This window comes from Charadrius vociferus, unplaced genomic scaffold, assembly GCF_000708025.1.
Source record: "Charadrius vociferus isolate BGI_N301 unplaced genomic scaffold, ASM70802v2 scaffold23, whole genome shotgun sequence".
NCBI classification, from domain to species: Eukaryota; Metazoa; Chordata; class Aves; order Charadriiformes; family Charadriidae; genus Charadrius; species Charadrius vociferus.
In genome coordinates this window covers 879,000-896,471 of record NW_009647676.1, presented here as the reverse complement: position 1 = coordinate 896,471, position 17,472 = coordinate 879,000, and the positions used below count along the sequence as shown (strand labels likewise).

Genomic DNA, 17,472 nt, shown 5'->3' with positions numbered 1-17,472 from the left:
ATATTTAGTTGGTGGGAGGCGGGGGGCCCAGCCGCAGTGCTGCAAAACCGGCGTTTATTGAAGGGACTGCGTACCGCTGCTGGTGTTGAGTTGCTCCCCCCGCCAACACCGGGAGGGTACCCCAGCCAGGTCTCCCTCGGGGGGCGGGGGGGGCGGTCAGGCCGCCCCACCGACCCCTGCTTCTTGCCCTTAAATAGGAGCTCCCGCTTCGGTAAAACCTCGGGTCCCCGGCAGGTTTCAGTCAGCTTACACGCTTTTACGATTGTTACATTTTATTTGGCGTTTCTCGGCGCGCAGCAGAGGGGCGCCAAGGAAAACACTGACGCGCTGCGGCGGGGCGGTTTGTTTTTTTCCACTTTTAAGACATTCCCGAGAGACGATGAGGCGATAAGGCTAGCGAGGCCGCCGACCGAGGCAGGCAGCCCGCACCGACCGGCTCGGGAACACGCAGCTCGGGTTGTTCCCTTCTCAGAGAGTATCTACGCACGGCAAAACGAGACCGAGGGGGTGGGATCCCCACTACGCCCATCTCTTCAATTTCCTTTATCAGAACACGTTAACGATATTATTTCATTCTACTCTTTATTATTTTATTCTACTCCTTTTACTCCTACTTATTTATACACTCTTACTTATTTTATTCTACTCTTAAACTAACCGTTAGCTAAAATTGTACAAGATTGATTCTCAGTGGAGCTGCAGTCAGTGAGTTTACTCCTTTCCAATATGCTTAGTGCAGTTAGTCTGATGGTTTTGGGATGTAAATTTTTTGGGATACAAATTTTTAAAACTATAAAACTTCCTGCCTGGGGGAAAAAAAAAATAAAAATTTCTGCATATTTTAATCAACAACTGTAGAAAGTAAAAAGAAAGAGTAGCTGTTATCAGATCCATGATGGAGCTGAAGGAGAGCTCCCTAATTCCACCAGGCCAAGGGAGCAGGAAGGGAGGTTTGGGAGTATAAAAAAAAAAAAAAAAAAGTATGGAAAACGCCTCATTTCTAGAGGACATGAAGAAAGAGCTCTTCGAGAAACACCTTCCCATTTCATGTGTCTCTAATTGTATTTAGTTTTAAGTATATAATTTCATCACTCCAAAACAAACAAAACCCTAACGTGTGGATGTTAGTTCAGTCATTATTTTCCAGGGAATACAAAAGAAGCCAAAACTCATCCTGAATAGCTAAGGAATATGACTGGCGGTCATAAAGTATTTGCGTATATTACTTCCCCCCCAGATATTTACATAATAAATATAAATTTCTCAATGTTGACTGACCACAATGAAACAATAAAGTTCTGGAAACACTAAGCAAGACAGTTGTATCATTTTCAATATTAATTGTAATTAATCAGCTGTGTGCTGTTAGGGTTATTCTACCTGTTCAGCTGTAGTCCTATGCATCGAGACCCAGATGTCTCCAAAACTTGTAGGTTGTCTGTCAATCCCAGTTCCCCAGCTTCTCAGGCCATTCGTGGCAATTGAAGAAATGAAGGAAAAAAAAAAAAAAGTTTGGGTTTTCTTGGAATGTAGGGACTTGTTACTAAAAGGTCAAACAAATATGTCTACCCTCTGACCAACCTCATGCTATCCATGGCTTTTTTTTAAAGGAAACCTGCCCTCTGAAGAACCGCAATATAAGTAAACACACTGCTTTCCTGGTAAGAAGCCTGCAAGCATTAGTTACACCGGCTGGCCACATCTGACCAGCTAGAAAACCCAAAACCACCTTTTTTGCCCTCTTCTCCAGAGGTCACAAATATTCAAATGATGTATCATATAAACAAATCGGCATTGTTGGAAAACGTGACAAGACAACTATGAATTTTATTTTATAAAACTTGATGGGCACCTGGAAAAGCACTAGTCAGCTTCCTGCAGCCATTGCAGCCTGTGGTTACCGAAAAAAAACCCCGCCAATCTGTGCTTTTATATATACATATATAAATTTAACTGAAGTTCACTGATGTCAACAGACAACCATTAGTATACATGACTATTAAAAACAGTACCTTTTTTCATGTTTTGCAACAAAATGAGAGAAAAGGAAAGTGCAAAAAGTTTCTGTCACTGAAAAACAGGAGTAGGAGGAAATATATGGAAAATATTCTATTACCTAGATAAAATAAAGTAGTGGTTCAGTAGAATTGGTCGATTTTCTAAGCTAAAAGACACTTTCTTAGTGAAATATGTCCTCAGTACATTCTAAAATTAAGGATAAGCTAAGGTGGCCTGCAGCTATTGAAGAATACTACAGGTTTTCGCTCTTGACATTTTTTCTCCATTTTCTATTTTTTACTTTATACTATATGCAGAGATAGATATACATGTTGTTTTTTCAGCTACATATTAGGGGTTTAAGTGTATTCCCTTTTTTCTTCAGATTCTTTTTTTTTTTTTTAAATAAAGTTTGCCTTATCAAAATGAAAATACAGGCAAATCATACTAGGTCACTTCTGAAGAGCAGACTTTAGAATTTCTGAAAGATGAACATTTTAAAATGTTTGACTATTTAATCCCTAGCATTGAAACCTGGATGCGGATTAGAACGGCCACAGCGTACACAAGTGATGAGAACCAGGGTGTGTTCTCAGCTTCCCTGAAGCTTAAATTGATTCTCCTCTCCTATGTTTTAGCTGCTTATTCATTCTATTATTCTTTTATCACCAGGAATAACATTGGGATGCCAAAAGCGTGAATGAAGTCACGGTGAGAACTTCCTTCTATGCGTGGTACACAAAATTAAGCTTCAGGTGTGTTTCAGGAGGCTGCCTCAGGAACCTGTGACTCACAAGCCTCGCACCAAGCACGCAGTGCCATACAGTCATGGCCAACTTTCTCCCGGCAAAACCCGGCAAGTGATTTGATCTCCACAGATGAAGTGGACACTAGATTGGGAATTCAGCCTCAGAAGACCACAGATACATTAACAAAAAGATTATTTTTCATCAAAAGAGTAACACAGAGTGATATATATTTGCTACAAAATTGGCAGCACTGCAGCAGTTTACTCGACTTCTAGAGGAAGAAGCATCTTTCTTTTCTTGAACTTAAAGAAAAGGGATTCTTTCATGAGTAACAAGGCTTAGAAAACAACGGGTGCAGAGAAAAAGAGACCAGAAAATTGAGTAATACCCAGAGAGCAGTAAGAAAAATACATTGACTCTTCTGGTAACTTTTCCATACCCTTCTTGCTTACACTGCCGTTTGAGTGGATAACTTTTTCTCCAAGACTAAAATTTCAATTGATGACAGTGTGCCCTGTAATACCTGAAATACTTTTAACTGCAAAGGATCGGAAGCGGGGGGAAAAAAAAACACCTTAATTTCATAGGTTGGCTTTTACATCTGGTAAGCGACACAGCCCAGACACCAGCTGTTAATGACGCACTGCCCTGCTTACACTGGGCTAAGAGCAGAGCGCCCTGAGAACCAAAATCCCCTTGAGGTTTTGGAAGGCTGTACTGGGAGAAGGTGGCAATTTCTTCACAGCTCCTCACCTTCAAGCACTACCTACACAAACTCTATTTTGAAGTCTGTCCATACTTTTTTGAAGTACGCTGCCTCCTCTTCCCTCCGGTTTTTCTTTTCATGCATCTCTTTGCTGGCTGGACCTGGCAGTGGAAGTGCTGAACAACATGAGTGGATTCAGCCCTGTTGCTGACTCAGACCTGAGGGCCTGCGCTCATCAGATTTTGCTGCTGCATTCCAGATTTCGGTACCCCAAAAAATTCAGATAATTATCTAAACCAAACTTCCTGAGGGCGAACTATCCCTAGCACTAAGACACTCAGAGGGCCAATACACACTTGAGCAAGAGCCCATGGGCGTGCAGTAGACAGTATGCCAACTGCACTTAAAGCAATACCTACCTACAGAACTTCAGCTCAGTCTGACTGGGTAAATGACTGAGTTAATTGCCTTGGTATTCATATTTACATTCAATAAAAGGATATTCAGATCTGAGGTAAAATCATTAAGCTGTTCCATTAAAAATTTTGTTTTAGGCAAATGAACTTCAGAAAATTTCTTTTGTAATGTAAAATGGAACCGTCTGTACATAAAGTTGGGAAGTTATTTTGATGTTACATTTATTGATATAATTATGTCGTTACTAAGCCTTTTACTGTTTCAGGCTCCTAATGGCTGTGAGGGCTTGTTAACAATACTCTGAAATCACAGGGAAGTCTCTTCTTTCCCTTTGATTTGGAAAGAGAAAATAAAAATTCTAAGTGTGTTTATTTCTACATTTTATATTTGCATGTAGCATCTACTTCCTTTAATGTGAAAATTTTACGATCATGAAGCTTTTGCCTCGATTTGTTTAGCTTTACTGCTTGGACAGCCATATAATTATTAGCACAACAGTATGAGACCGCATTACTTAGTACTGTTCAAAAAAAGAAAAGTCCCAAGATGAAGTATTTCTTCATATTCACTTTATTCTTAAAGCAATAAGACCACCAATACTGCAATTACTACAAAAAGAAATAATTGCAAAAATTATGGTGGTAATAACCCACCGTATCTTAAATTGTTTCCTTTTTGGAGTTGGAGATTATTGGTTTTCCAGTTTCAATTTTGAAAAGGAAAAGTCTCCCACACAGCTCAGCGAAACAGATTTCTCAAAAGAAAGCTTTCACTGGCTCGTCATTTGATTTAGAAAGACAGAATATAGCAGATTCTGCCAGACAAACTGCTCAAAACCCCAGCTGGCTTCTGAAAACCTTTACTCTTTTGTAATACTAAGGGGCCGTTATCCAGGGTTCTCTGTTGGACAACTGTCTGCTGGACCATTTGCACCACAGAGTGAAGAACAGGGGTAGGCTTAGTATCCATACAGCAACAGATTTTGCTACCCAGCAAACAATCTTTGTTTAACAGACACCAAAGTAGTATCAGAAGCCTTCAGTGTATATTTAATGCAGTGAGTAGCATCTCCAAGAAATACACCGATCAGGAAGGGGACACGCACACAACTTTACAGACTGATTATTCAAACTCCTAGAAACTGTATGGCGTTAGGCACCTAAACTCTTGCTTTCCTTCTTTATGAAAAGCAACAAGCAACTAGATAAGAAGTCCAACAAAAATTGTCATCTGTGTTGCAAATAAAGTTAAGTAGAAGGGTGGGGGATTACAAGGTAATGTCATCCTATTTGCTCTCTGCTTACCGTAAAGTGCATCAGGAATTTGTATTTTTGCCTCATTTGACCTCCTAAATGGATGAAATCCATTACATCTTGTCAGAGAGGCTTGGTAAGGAACACAGAGTGAGAGGTGAACCCAGTAATTAAATATGTTGAAAGGTTCCATGAAAATTTAAAATCAATGATGGATTTACCACAGCAGAATCAAGAGATGAGAGTCGAGAGGAAAGGAATGGGATAACATAAACCAAGAATGAGCATTAGACAGAATAAAATGTTAAAGATCACAAGACACAAAAGTCTTGGTGAGGATCATTTGAAAGAGTTAAAAAGATTCAAGGAGTTACTTGAAATACGAAAGGAAAAGAAAAACATCCCTCCCTACCAAACCTACCAAGCGGTCTATTAGGCTTTCAACAGGTTAGAAGCCTGTCATAGCCAGGAGGTAGCTCTTAACAAAACTCGTGGCATGCAGGGAAGTTCTCAGTTTCTCCCCTGGCAAGCTCACTTCAAAGCAAAGTTTGTAAACATCTCGGGGGAGGGGAAGGAGGGGGAAATTACAGTGGGTCTCAGAAACATTTACAAGTGTTTTGCAGAAATGAAACTTCAGTTAGGGAGCTCAGTTTTGCTCTCCAAGTGGAGGATGGTCTGTCAGTCCGCAAGGTCAATGACAGCTAGTACGGAGAAGTCTTTAAGAGTGTTAAACTAAATGGCACCCGGCCTTCTTCAGCGTTGTGGAGGAGAAAGTTGTGTAAACAGCGTGGTGACCATCTCATGCGCATCCCTCCACGCAGTAACGTTATTAAAAGTTGTGCAAAAGTAATGGCGCGCAAACCTAAACAACGCCCCGTTTGCAGCCTCTGGCTTCACGGACATGAAACTTTGACGCCAGAAAAAGTCCTGGACAAATAAGCGCTGAGGCTATCTCGGAGAGATCAGGCACCCGAGACCAGTTCTACCTGGGCTTCTGCTGACAACATTGCCACCTTCCGCAGCCGGCGGGAAGGGCAGGGCGGCGGGCGCCGCCGGCCCCGGAGGCACCGAGCCCCGACCGGGAGACCGGCAACCCGGGGACTCGGCCGGCCTGCCACCGCCCCTGGGAATTACTACGGAAATGCGACTTAGAAAAGCGTTTTCCCACCGCTGCGCTGTGGAAAATGATTCCTGTTGGCAGGGATTTTTCGAAGAGAAATATACGTCTTCATATAATGTTCGCAGCGTTACCTGAAACACTCCCATCCCGCAGGTGCAGTCCCGGCCCCTACCCCACTGCATGCTTGTGCAGGTGTGTCTTTGGTGCCACGGCAAGACCACACTGCTCAACAACCCTAACCTAAAATATTTTCTTTTCAAAGCAAATGATTTAATCGATTCAGCGTACAGCACGGGCCCGAGAACAACTGCTCTGAGTACAACCAAGGGACGACAAGCGCAGTCCACGGCAGGGAAATAACGGGAAAGCATTCTTCACCACATAGTAAAATAAACATAGTATTGAATGCATTGACAATGTGCCTGCTTGTGTCACTTCCAAAATAGCTTAGGAAGCTGAGGAAAGCCAAAGCAGAAGGTAAGGGGAGGAGAGTCCCACTCTCTCCGTGCCCAGACTGAGGACCTCTCATTCCAGACTCCAGCCCTAACGCATTTGATTACCATCACGCCCAGTTTCAGTCAAGAGCAATAACAAACCACTGGCTTCCACGTTTTCATAATGTAGGATTTATAAAGTTTTAACATCTGAAGAGGTCTTAGAGTAAGGCTGGATTTTGTCTTGCTAGCTTGCAGGGAGTATTTTGCTCTGAATTGTCCACAATACATGCATAATTAATAAAGCAGTAGCATCATGACAGCAGTTAAATAAACAAGCTACAACTAACAGTAAATTTAATAGATTAATTAACAAATACAGTCCACACTCTGGATGGAAAAAAAAAAAAAAAAAAAATCGCTCTACCTAGACATCGACAAAGTACATCTACACAGCTGATAATGTGGGCTAGGAAATGACTTCAAAGAAAAGCTTAAAAAAAAGAATCAACACTGCTACCAAATAACTATATTAATTTGGAAAACGAGTGTTGAGAGTTTAATCTAAATGGACATAGAGGGGCTTTATATGTAAGATTACACATATTTCCAAATCTCAGACCTTTTCCATGAAGGCAATCTTCAATGTGTAGGGTTTGTCTAAGAACAAGATTCATCATCACAGGTAAGGATCCTGACCAGTTAACAACTGGGAGACACAGGAAGAGAGTACTTCTGTATGTATTCTAACCTAAACAATAAATGGATACAAAAGTTGCTTCCCCCCCCTCCTTTTTTCCCCCCTGAAAAGATGCTACTTATATTTATGTTGTGGAACTAATCCCTCCGCCCTTGTTTTCTCCTCTAAACTGAGCTGGTACTAAGGGCAATTTCAGGGTAACCAGTAAACCTTATCGGATTCCATTCCTTGCTGAGCAGCAGTCCTCAAAAATCAGGAAATAACAGCCATATATGAAATGACCAGCAACCAAAGGCAATTCTCAAGGCTTAGGTGGACTGTTCTAGAAGTTGATAATATGGTATGTTGATGTTTGTTTTAAAATGGGTTTGGTTTTGAGTATAGCTAGCAAATGCCTCCCTGCTATACAGCAAGATTGGAAAGTGAACTCCTGGAGTCAAATATCTCCCAGCAAAATTAAACAATCACCTCACGCACAACTTCTCAAACCACAAGCCATGAGTGTCAGCCAAAGGAGGCTGCAAAAAGACAAAGAAAATAGTGGGCAGCTTATTTATTTTTGCGTAAGAGATGGAAGGAAAGAAATATTTGGGAAAATAATAAAGAACTATGCTATTCTATATAAAAAGTTTTCACATAATTTGAAGAACATGAACTGTAAATCTGGGCTCCTTTAAGCCTACAAACCCTGTAAGTTCCAGCAACAGCCCATATCAATAAAATGTATCTCTTCCTCAATCTCTACATTCACAATGCATAAAATAGTACCAGCCCTATTAAATTAATATTTATGAACCAGAAGACAAGCAGTACTTGCTAAGGCACAAATGCAATGTAAAAGTCTCACACAGTTGCACTGCCCACCTTTCTCAAAAATAAACCTCAGCTTGGAGGAGTAATTTGTTTCCAGGAAGCACAGACGGTAGATGTGCTGTGGCATGCTGGGAAGACAAATGAAAACACAAATACAATCAATGCAATTCATGGTTTTACACAGAATCTAAAGTGTTCTCAAGTTAGTGCTTTCAGTGTGTCGTAGCATGCAGCATTTTAGTAGATATTCTGCCATTTTTGTCAGAGTAGTTATGAGCTACAATGTCTGTCCCAAGAATACTTTGGAGGTGGCAAAAGGCAGTATTTCTTCACAGCCTCCATTCAAATTACAAGGTATTAGCTGAAGATGCCAACAGACTTGGGTTTGCACTAACAGATGTGCTGTAAACAGCAGCAGCAGCTTCAAGGTGGATATTCAGTCCTCTATTTTACACCAGCCAAAGACCATGGAGACTGACTATGGACAATGATTCCCAGCAACATTATGCAAAGCCCATCATTGTGATCTGCTCTACAAATAACACGCCCCACTTACTAAAAAAATAAGAATCCAAGACTTAAGAAAGGGGAAGATAAAGAAACATCAAAACCAGAAACATCCACAGAAAAGTTCACTAGGCTTCTTAACTCTTTTATCAAGGAGAGAGACAACAGATATCACTTCAAGAGTCCAAAGAGGTTAAAAAGAAGAAAAAAAACAAGCGCCAAAAACAAAAAACACAACACAAAAAAACCCCTTCCTACATACTGCCAAGTATGATTTTTTTGGAGCCACATCAGTTATTTGGCTTTCAAAACACACAGTGAATCCCTCAAAGGTAAAATAAATGGTTGTACACCACTTCTAATGTCATGGATACTGTTCTGATAGTTCTGCTGGGAGAAACTTGGTCAGCCAGAAGGCCGTACTGGGACAGTAACAAGAAGAATACTTTTTCAAGACATCTCAGGAAGCTGTCAAAGGAGCCTACCGCTCAGGGAGAAGTAATACACTGCAATCTGCATGGTTAATGTTGACTCAGAAGATTGGTAGGCAGAGAAGCTTCATCGAACACACAAAAGGCTGCACTGAATGTTTCACAGCTGAACTGCTTTATATACCAAAGTATGTTCTTGCTGCCAAAAATACATAAAACCACGGGCATTTTTTTCCATGAGCTTTTACTGACAGGAACGCAATCTGCCTGGTAGAAGTAAGAAAATTTTTTTCTCCTCCTTCCCCCTGCACCCCCACCCCACAGGATAGCAGAGATGTTTTAAATACTGCATTTTGGGTAGCAACATTCCAAATTTTTCAAATATTTGAAAGCAACATTCCCCTTTTGAAATACTTGGTGCTTTAATTATTATTTCTGCTAGGAGTATAGCAATTAACTTTTGCTTACCTACAGTTAAATATGACATTAAGGAGGCAGAGTCTGAGAAAGCATACCTTCATGCTGAAGGGAATCACCAGACATGACAATTTGGTAAACTCACACTTTATCCCTCTCTCTTTGCCCATACAAAATTGTATAAGGACAGAAGCACATTTAGTGTGAAAACCCACTGGGGTATAAAATATCCAGCATATTCAAAGCCCAACGTGACTGTATAAAGAACTGCATGTAAAAATCTTACTGTAATTACACACCTACCATTACAGTAGCAAATCACAGCTGCTAAAAAGAATGGCACTTGACTTTAGAATTGTTTCTCCATGATGAGCTATGGAAACACATTGTGCTTCACAAAGTGAAAGTGCTGAACAGCAATCCAGCAAGAAGATATCATCATTTTCAAAATGTAAATTTTAAAAAAAGATCAACAAATTGCTGATAATCTTAAAACATTTAAACAAACCCATTCACATAGTCAAAACTTGCTTTTTAGTGGTTAAACTACTGCAGGAATTTTGGCACATAGTCTTTTTACAAATTAAGTATTGTTTTACACGTCCCAAATGTGTTAGTCGTAAACATTAGCAGAGGAATACAAATCACAACTTTTTAATAACCCTGCAGTAATTCTGAACTTGTTCATCTGAACTTATTTAGCTTGTTTTTCCTTCATGACTGGATAAAGCAGACTGCAGGATTTTATGCAATGCCAGGTCTTGGCTCCATCAGTTGCTCATTAAACGAGATCTGGAATTTAGCATTGGATTGAATGCACATGGGAACTCATGTGAAGCTGCTCGTATATCATTGATAGCTCCGTTGCTAACACAGAGTTTATCCAAGACCGTACATTTTTCGTTGACTTGAACAAAGCTGTTCGCCATCCTCTGTTTTTGACGTCAGTGGACAACTACCCACTAACAGTATCTGTCACTACAAAATGCTTGGAATTTCCTCACTTATAAAAGCTGGAAAGTTTCAAGTACAGACCTTTCATTTAAAAAAAAAAAAGTACACATTATTAGATTTTCAGGATGAGAATATTTTGTGATTATTAAGATAGGACATTTTCATTCTCACTGAGTAATTTTTCCAGTAACTTAAGAATTCAAAAGTAAACAGCACCACTGACTGTAAGGAATGGATGTTTAAAAACAGTTTTCCTCTTCTGTTCCTAAAAAACATTGATTCCAATGTATGCTAATTCCTCAACACATAAGCACCATAGTGAGGTGGTTAAGGTTTTTCCCATTAACTGGACACTACAATCATTCCAGTAGGATCAACGATGGACAGTAATATTTAACAAAAATGTAGAAAACCACCACCCCTCAGCATAAACCAGGCTATTTACATTCACAGCCTCTTTTCTACACTTCCTTTATTCTTACAAGTGAAACACCCCATATTGAAGAAAGTCATCCTGGTGGAGGCTCCCTCCAGAGCACCGCATTACCTCCTGAGAACAACAGACAACGCTGCTTCTAGGCGAGCCCTGCGCAGGCTGCCTGGGTAGCCCTCGCTGCTCGCGTGAGCTAGGAGTGTAACAACTGACTGCACGCGCCCAATTCAGGCATCCATCTGGAGAGAGATGCATTCTAGCCTCGCTGGAGGTTTTTGTGCTGACAACAATGCATTTCAGTCTTGATCTAACAACCAAGCTGCTGCTGCGCAAACGCACCACTGGCTTCTGACCCCTCTGATTTGGCTGAAAGCAAACAAACATATCAACAAAACCCAGCACTTCATTGGTACAATACATTGGAAAGTCCCCCTTTTTAGCGTGTCAAGATACCATCAGCTATTAGCCCAGAGACAGACAATCACGTTTAAAAATCCAGTCTTAATCTTCTACAGAATTCTAGATCTACTATCTTGAGGCTCCCATCTTCCCCAAATGTGTTTCCATTCTTTTCTCCATGGAAAACCCCTTTCATAGACAGCAGTTTCTTCATCTTTGTTTTTCAGGATACAAATATTCTATGTATGACATTCATATAATACATCTATCTAAGCCACAGTTATAAAAATAAACAAGTCTATCTCACTATAAAACTGTGATCATGTTTCTATGTTTATTAGATACAGCCCACATCCGAAATACCAGGTATCTGTTGCTTCAGGTGGTTATGAAAAATCACGGAAATGGCATAAATGACTTGTTCTTCCCTTGGAATCAAAGCTTTGTAATTCTGTATTTTTCCAATTTTGTCATCCACCTATGAACGAACACAATTATTCATTGATTTAATTACTAAGAAGAGTGTTATTTCTATTTTCTACAGCAAGGTGAATAAACAGAAATAATCTCTTTAGTTCTAGAGACATAAAATAGGATATACCTGAGCAGCTCTGCAGATACAACTTTCTCCCTTTACATGATGGATAAAAAAAATAAAATTTATTTTTAAAAATAGAAAAATTAGTAAAATCCTAAGTACTAGTCTGTCAAAACGGATAAAGCAACAGAAGTCTTGAAGAAATTATATTAAAAGCTTGTTATAGACAACTTTCAGTTCACAAAAAGTGTGTGTATTCCTATTCTCAAAAGACAACTCATGTCTTTTGAACTGATTGCACTAGGAAAGGCATATCCTAACAAAAAAACCCCAAACAAAATACTTGCAAGAAACCTGCAGCTGCTTCAGCTCCTTCTGAAAGAAGCTTCAATTTTCACAACTGCATGATCTCTGAGAAGCAATTCCAAGCAGATGATATGATCTGATCTTTGGCTCCAAGGCCATTCCCATATGTACTTTAGAAATAGTGCCCACACTGGCTTTACAGCTCTGGAGTTTTGTAGAATTTTATCTTCTGAGTGAGCCTCGTCCTTCTTATCAGGGTTCTCCCACTCTGCTATTGTAACATCTTCAAAGGAAGAATGTAAAGGCAGAGCTAACATCTTTCTAATGGAAGGGATCTGGCTAGTGATCTTCTCTCCCTCCCCCCCTTTCCCATCCATTTGAATATTTATATGTGTATACAGATATATATTTATAAATGCTTAGATTTCATCAAAGGAAGATGGTGAACACAGATCAGTTTTGTCCAACTGATCAATCAAGTATTCAAAGAAGCTGCCTCTCTGTGGAGTAGGTAGAGAAACTGAATTTATGCAGATGTTCCATACGTGTCTTTAATTCATATTTGTATTTTACCTTTGTGGAATGAGAAAATTTTAAAGGATATAGATGTTTTCCTTCCTATGGAGTAGGTTGTTTCTGCATTTCATTACTATATGAAGCCCAAGATCCTACTTTCACATGATCCTTCTTGTGATAGGGAAGTATTCTGTAACAGTGTTCTTAAACGCTTCCCTTGATGGTGAGAGCAACAGCGATAAAAAGTCTCTATCTTCATCGAATGGAAGGCAACCCCCCTTTAACACCAGGCACACTAGTTCAAAACACCTATTTCATGTTAGGTCCCTGCGTTGGTACTCTTATTGCTCACCATGATTATGTGAGACCATGCAATGTAAGACAGTGTATTTAAGTAAAACAATGCAAAAATGACAGTAACATATCCATTTACCGTAAGTCCTGTTGTTGAGCCAATATAACAGCCTACAGCACATCCAGGATAATTCTAAAGTAGAAGAATACATAAGTCCACAAAGCTGGATTGCTTCCTGTACATAAACTTGCTCAGAGCTTGATTGCATATTTCTACAGCAACTTCCATTGTTGGCCCACCTTAAACAAGGTTTCATCACTGTACATCAGCTGATCTTCAGCGATGTTTAGTGTGAGTTCTTCTTGGCAGTAAATAATTCAAACTCTTCTAAACCTCTTTCATTGAGAAGAGAATTACTTCAGGGTAATGCAAGTAGAAATGAGAAGTCCACATTAAACACTTTCACCAGGCACTGGAACACTTTCAAAGCTGAGTAATTATGATTCCCCGTGGTTTCATAGGTTAAGAGAAACTAAAGAACAACTTTGAAGTTGCTTGTTGGTGTCAGTGTTAAGTGTTTTATATACTTACCATATTGAGTTCCTAAAATAAACTTGCTTTTTTTTTTTTTTTTAGCACTGAGAAGTTGCATAGGGAATAGCGGCTATCCAGCCAAGGATCCTGTCTTCTGCAGTGCATAACAGCCAATGTTTATAGGCAATATAAGAACAAAATACAAAGTGGTTCTGTTCCCTTCATACTGTCGCAACCCTCCCAGTTACCAGCAGCGCATGAACCTCCTTAACTAGAGGTTTCATACCAGACCATCACATTCAATAGGTATGGATCAATCTCTCAGCCTGTCCAAATCAAATGTGACCTGTGGTTTATATTTCTGGTGCCAACAACTGTATTAATATCAACATACTTCTAGTAGTTTAACTTCAGAAACACATGAAAGACATTTCAAAGTTGCTCAATTTAATGGCAAGGAAAAGAATTCTAATCTGCCTAATTTTCTTCACGTTAATTTATTTTGAATATTCAACAGCAGGCATATCTACGACCAGGAAGCAGGAATATCTGAAGAAGAGAGTCTATCCTCAAGCCCTGCTGTCAGCAGAAAAATGAATCCTCAAGTCTCTAAAAATATGAACTCGTACCTAACTTTGTTAGGTACAGTAAATTATTTCTATCATTTTTACAATTAAACAAAAAAACCCCATACCCCAGGTGAGTTGAAGCCAGAAAATCACCACCAGTGGAACTGGGAAGCCTTTGTTCCCATTCTTTCATGTCTTTGCAGTATCGAGCAGTCTTCACTTTTTGCTGGATATGTATTTCTGCACAGTGAATAAAGACTTCGTAATCAATTTAATGACACTCAGTAGCAAGCTTTTCCTTTTCCAACTGTTAAAAACACTTAATGATTCAGATTCAGTTTGTAAAAATTATGAGGTGCTCATTTAAAATCTTAATCCAAGAAATTGCTCAGGTACTGCAAAGACAACTAAAGGCAAGCCTACGCAGGCAGGGGCAGGCAGGGCCGAGTTCTTTTGCCTGTTGTATTCCCAGCTGGCCAGACACAAACCAGCTCCAGCCCAAAACACGCAACTGTTTTCATGTGATGTGTCCAAGTTAATAGGCTTTTATTTAGATACAACACTGCGATAATACTTCTATATAGCCTCGAGATCAGAGCAGGCTCCCATCAGACAGCTCAGAGGCCAGGCAGCTGAGCCCCTTCCTCCACCAGACACACTGGTTTGAAAAATGTTCCTCAGCTTATCGGGCTTGCCTTTCCTACAGCAAGTGACAATTCTCACATGAAATCCCTTTCATTCAAGACAGTAAATATGTACCTGAAGACACTAGACATTGACCCAAAGAAGTCCATATGCAATTATAAAGAAATCAGGGCTCAGTCCTGAAAACTCTTCCTCTGACACAAAGCTCCCCTTTAAGTCTGTGGGACAGCTCTCATGAGCAATGTCCAGGTTGACAAGATTCTTATAACCAGCCTCCTGTCGATATTTTAGTTTTTAAATTAAATTGCTTGTATTCTAGTGCTGAAGTATCATGGGATTCTGTATGCAAACAAATACCAACAAATATATCAACAAATCTTTAAACACTGCTTCCCCGAAGTATTTATGCAAGTCTACTGCCAGAGACGTTTCACATACCGAGCTGTGCACTGAGTTCACAACACATACAAATACAGTTACAAAAGCAAAGTCTAATATTACAAAGGCTCCAAAATGATGCGTTCCAATTTTGCTCACGAATAGTCACATACAGCACGCAGCAGCCTGTGTGCTTGCATCTTACCTACTCACTCAGCTGCCTGGTCAGAAAGCAAAAAGCAAAGTCAGAAGATAATTCTGATTATCAGATATCGGGAAATTCTACTCTCAGGACGTTACTTTACAGCAGCAGGAGCAGTCCACTTATAAATCACCCCATCTCATCCCATTCTGCCTTACCATACATGTATCTCAAAATATAGGACAATGATGCAGCGTGCTGTGTGTCCCAAGGACACACAGGTCACTCAAGGATTGTCTCCCCATGCATCTACTACTTTTTTTTTGGTTCCTTTTTGTTTCTGACTGGTGATATCAATAAGATACATAAATATGCTTATGTCACCATGTCAGGGTTAGATTAGTTAATTCGTTTTTACACAAGTCACACATTTGAATTGACAGGAAAGCATTTCAACATAAACAGTATTTGTTTTTAATGGCAGAAGTACACATTCAATGCAGAGTAATAGAAACTACATTTCAGTATTCAGAGCTCTCAAGTAAAAGTTTAACAGAATAGAAGCATGGAAATGTAATAGAGGAAACTTCCATTAAATGTACAAGTCCAATTTCCAATTAATGTAAACTGAAAGTGCCAAATAATAATCTAAACCAAAAACATCCCTCATCCTTCTCCCTCCCCGCCTCCAGTAGGTTTAGTTTAACAGTATCCAAGCCAACTTCTTTTAACTTCTGGTTGAGTAAACAGAAACGACTGACATTAAGATAATTCTAAACCAACAGAAAATAGGGCTAGAGATGAGATATAATGCAGTTTTGCCACTACTGACTAATGTCTCTATAAAGTACCTTGAGAGCCACATAAGTAACGAGAGCAGCTCTCAACACAGACATATACCCTACCCAAACATTCTGGTTTTATGAAATAACCTTTTGCTTACATGAAAGGCACATCCTACTAAAATAAAAACCAAAACCAAATAAATAGTGATATTTCTGGGAAGACAGACAGCTGTGAAGTTTTCTCAAGAAATCTCAGTTTACATGTATATATATAGAGAGAGGAATGAGTTTTATGTCCAGAACATCTTAGAATTTAAACAAATGAGAAGACTACTCTAGTACACTTACGGACGCTTGTAGTCTGGAAAGGATAGTATCAGTGCAGAGTTACATCTTCCCAGAGCACACATGGAACAAACTGAAGCAGTCTGGGACTTACACATGCTAAGCACAGACAGTAACAGTTCACGAAAAGAAAAAAGGAGGAAAAAAAAAAAATTGAGTTGTACCCTAACTAAAACAGTTTTGCTGGTACAAAAATTTCTGTGTAGGTTAAGGTCTATACAGAAAGATACAGCAGCATAAATGCAATGCCTCGTGGTTTTAGAACATCAAAGGAAACCTGAAGAAAAAAACAGAACTAAGATGGAAGTTTGTAGGAGACAGAAACAGGAAGAAAACAGGGGGAAACAAAAGCAAATGTAAAATATGAAGAGAAGTTTGTTGAAAGAAAAGATAAACAAGAACAAACATTAGTACCTTGAGGGGTGGGATGAAGGGGGCGGGGAGGGGGGAAGCAGTGACTTATTTCATATCAGACTAGGACTTAATATTCAACTGTATTTCCCGTAGCTACCGATCTACTTACATCCGAACTATCAATAGTTGTATCTGTAGCCATAATCAACCACAGGTTAAGATTCTTCCCTTAATTTTTCAATCACCTCAAAAAGGAGTTAAACAACATTTTAGAAGCAAAAGATTACTAGTTGTGGAACCCAAAAAAGATTTGCAGCTGTCAGTGAAGATAAAAACCAGATATGGACCTTTGCAAAACAGGAAAAAGTATTTTGCAAAAGGATATGGTCAAACACTAGAGGCAGGATTCTCTAGCAGCTGGAGGCTAGAACTCAGGTAATGAATGCTTAAATACATAAGAAGAAAAATATTTCCTCTTTTATAATTTGGGTGGAGAAGAGTGAAAAGGAGTAATATTCCCACTTCAGAGTTCTCTTAATTTTTTACGAAAGCCAGACCTTCCAACCTACAGCCACCACCAACCAGCTCATTTACTAGAAATCTCATCACTTTATGCTACCTCTTAAAATTGGGAAATTAATCCAATTCAGAAAAAAAAAAAATCACAGATCTAGATCAAACATTTTGAAGAATTCCAGAAAGGGTTGGGCTGAAGAGGGATTTGGGGAACTGAA

The 17,472-nt window shown here is 39.5% G+C and overlaps 1 protein-coding gene across 1 annotated transcript in view; it reads right to left on the bottom strand.

Moving 5' to 3' along the window:
* The window catches only part of SPIDR (scaffolding protein involved in DNA repair), a 202,977-nt gene that overhangs the window by 109,693 nt on the left and 75,812 nt on the right, over positions 1-17,472 (bottom strand). The window lies entirely within an intron of this gene.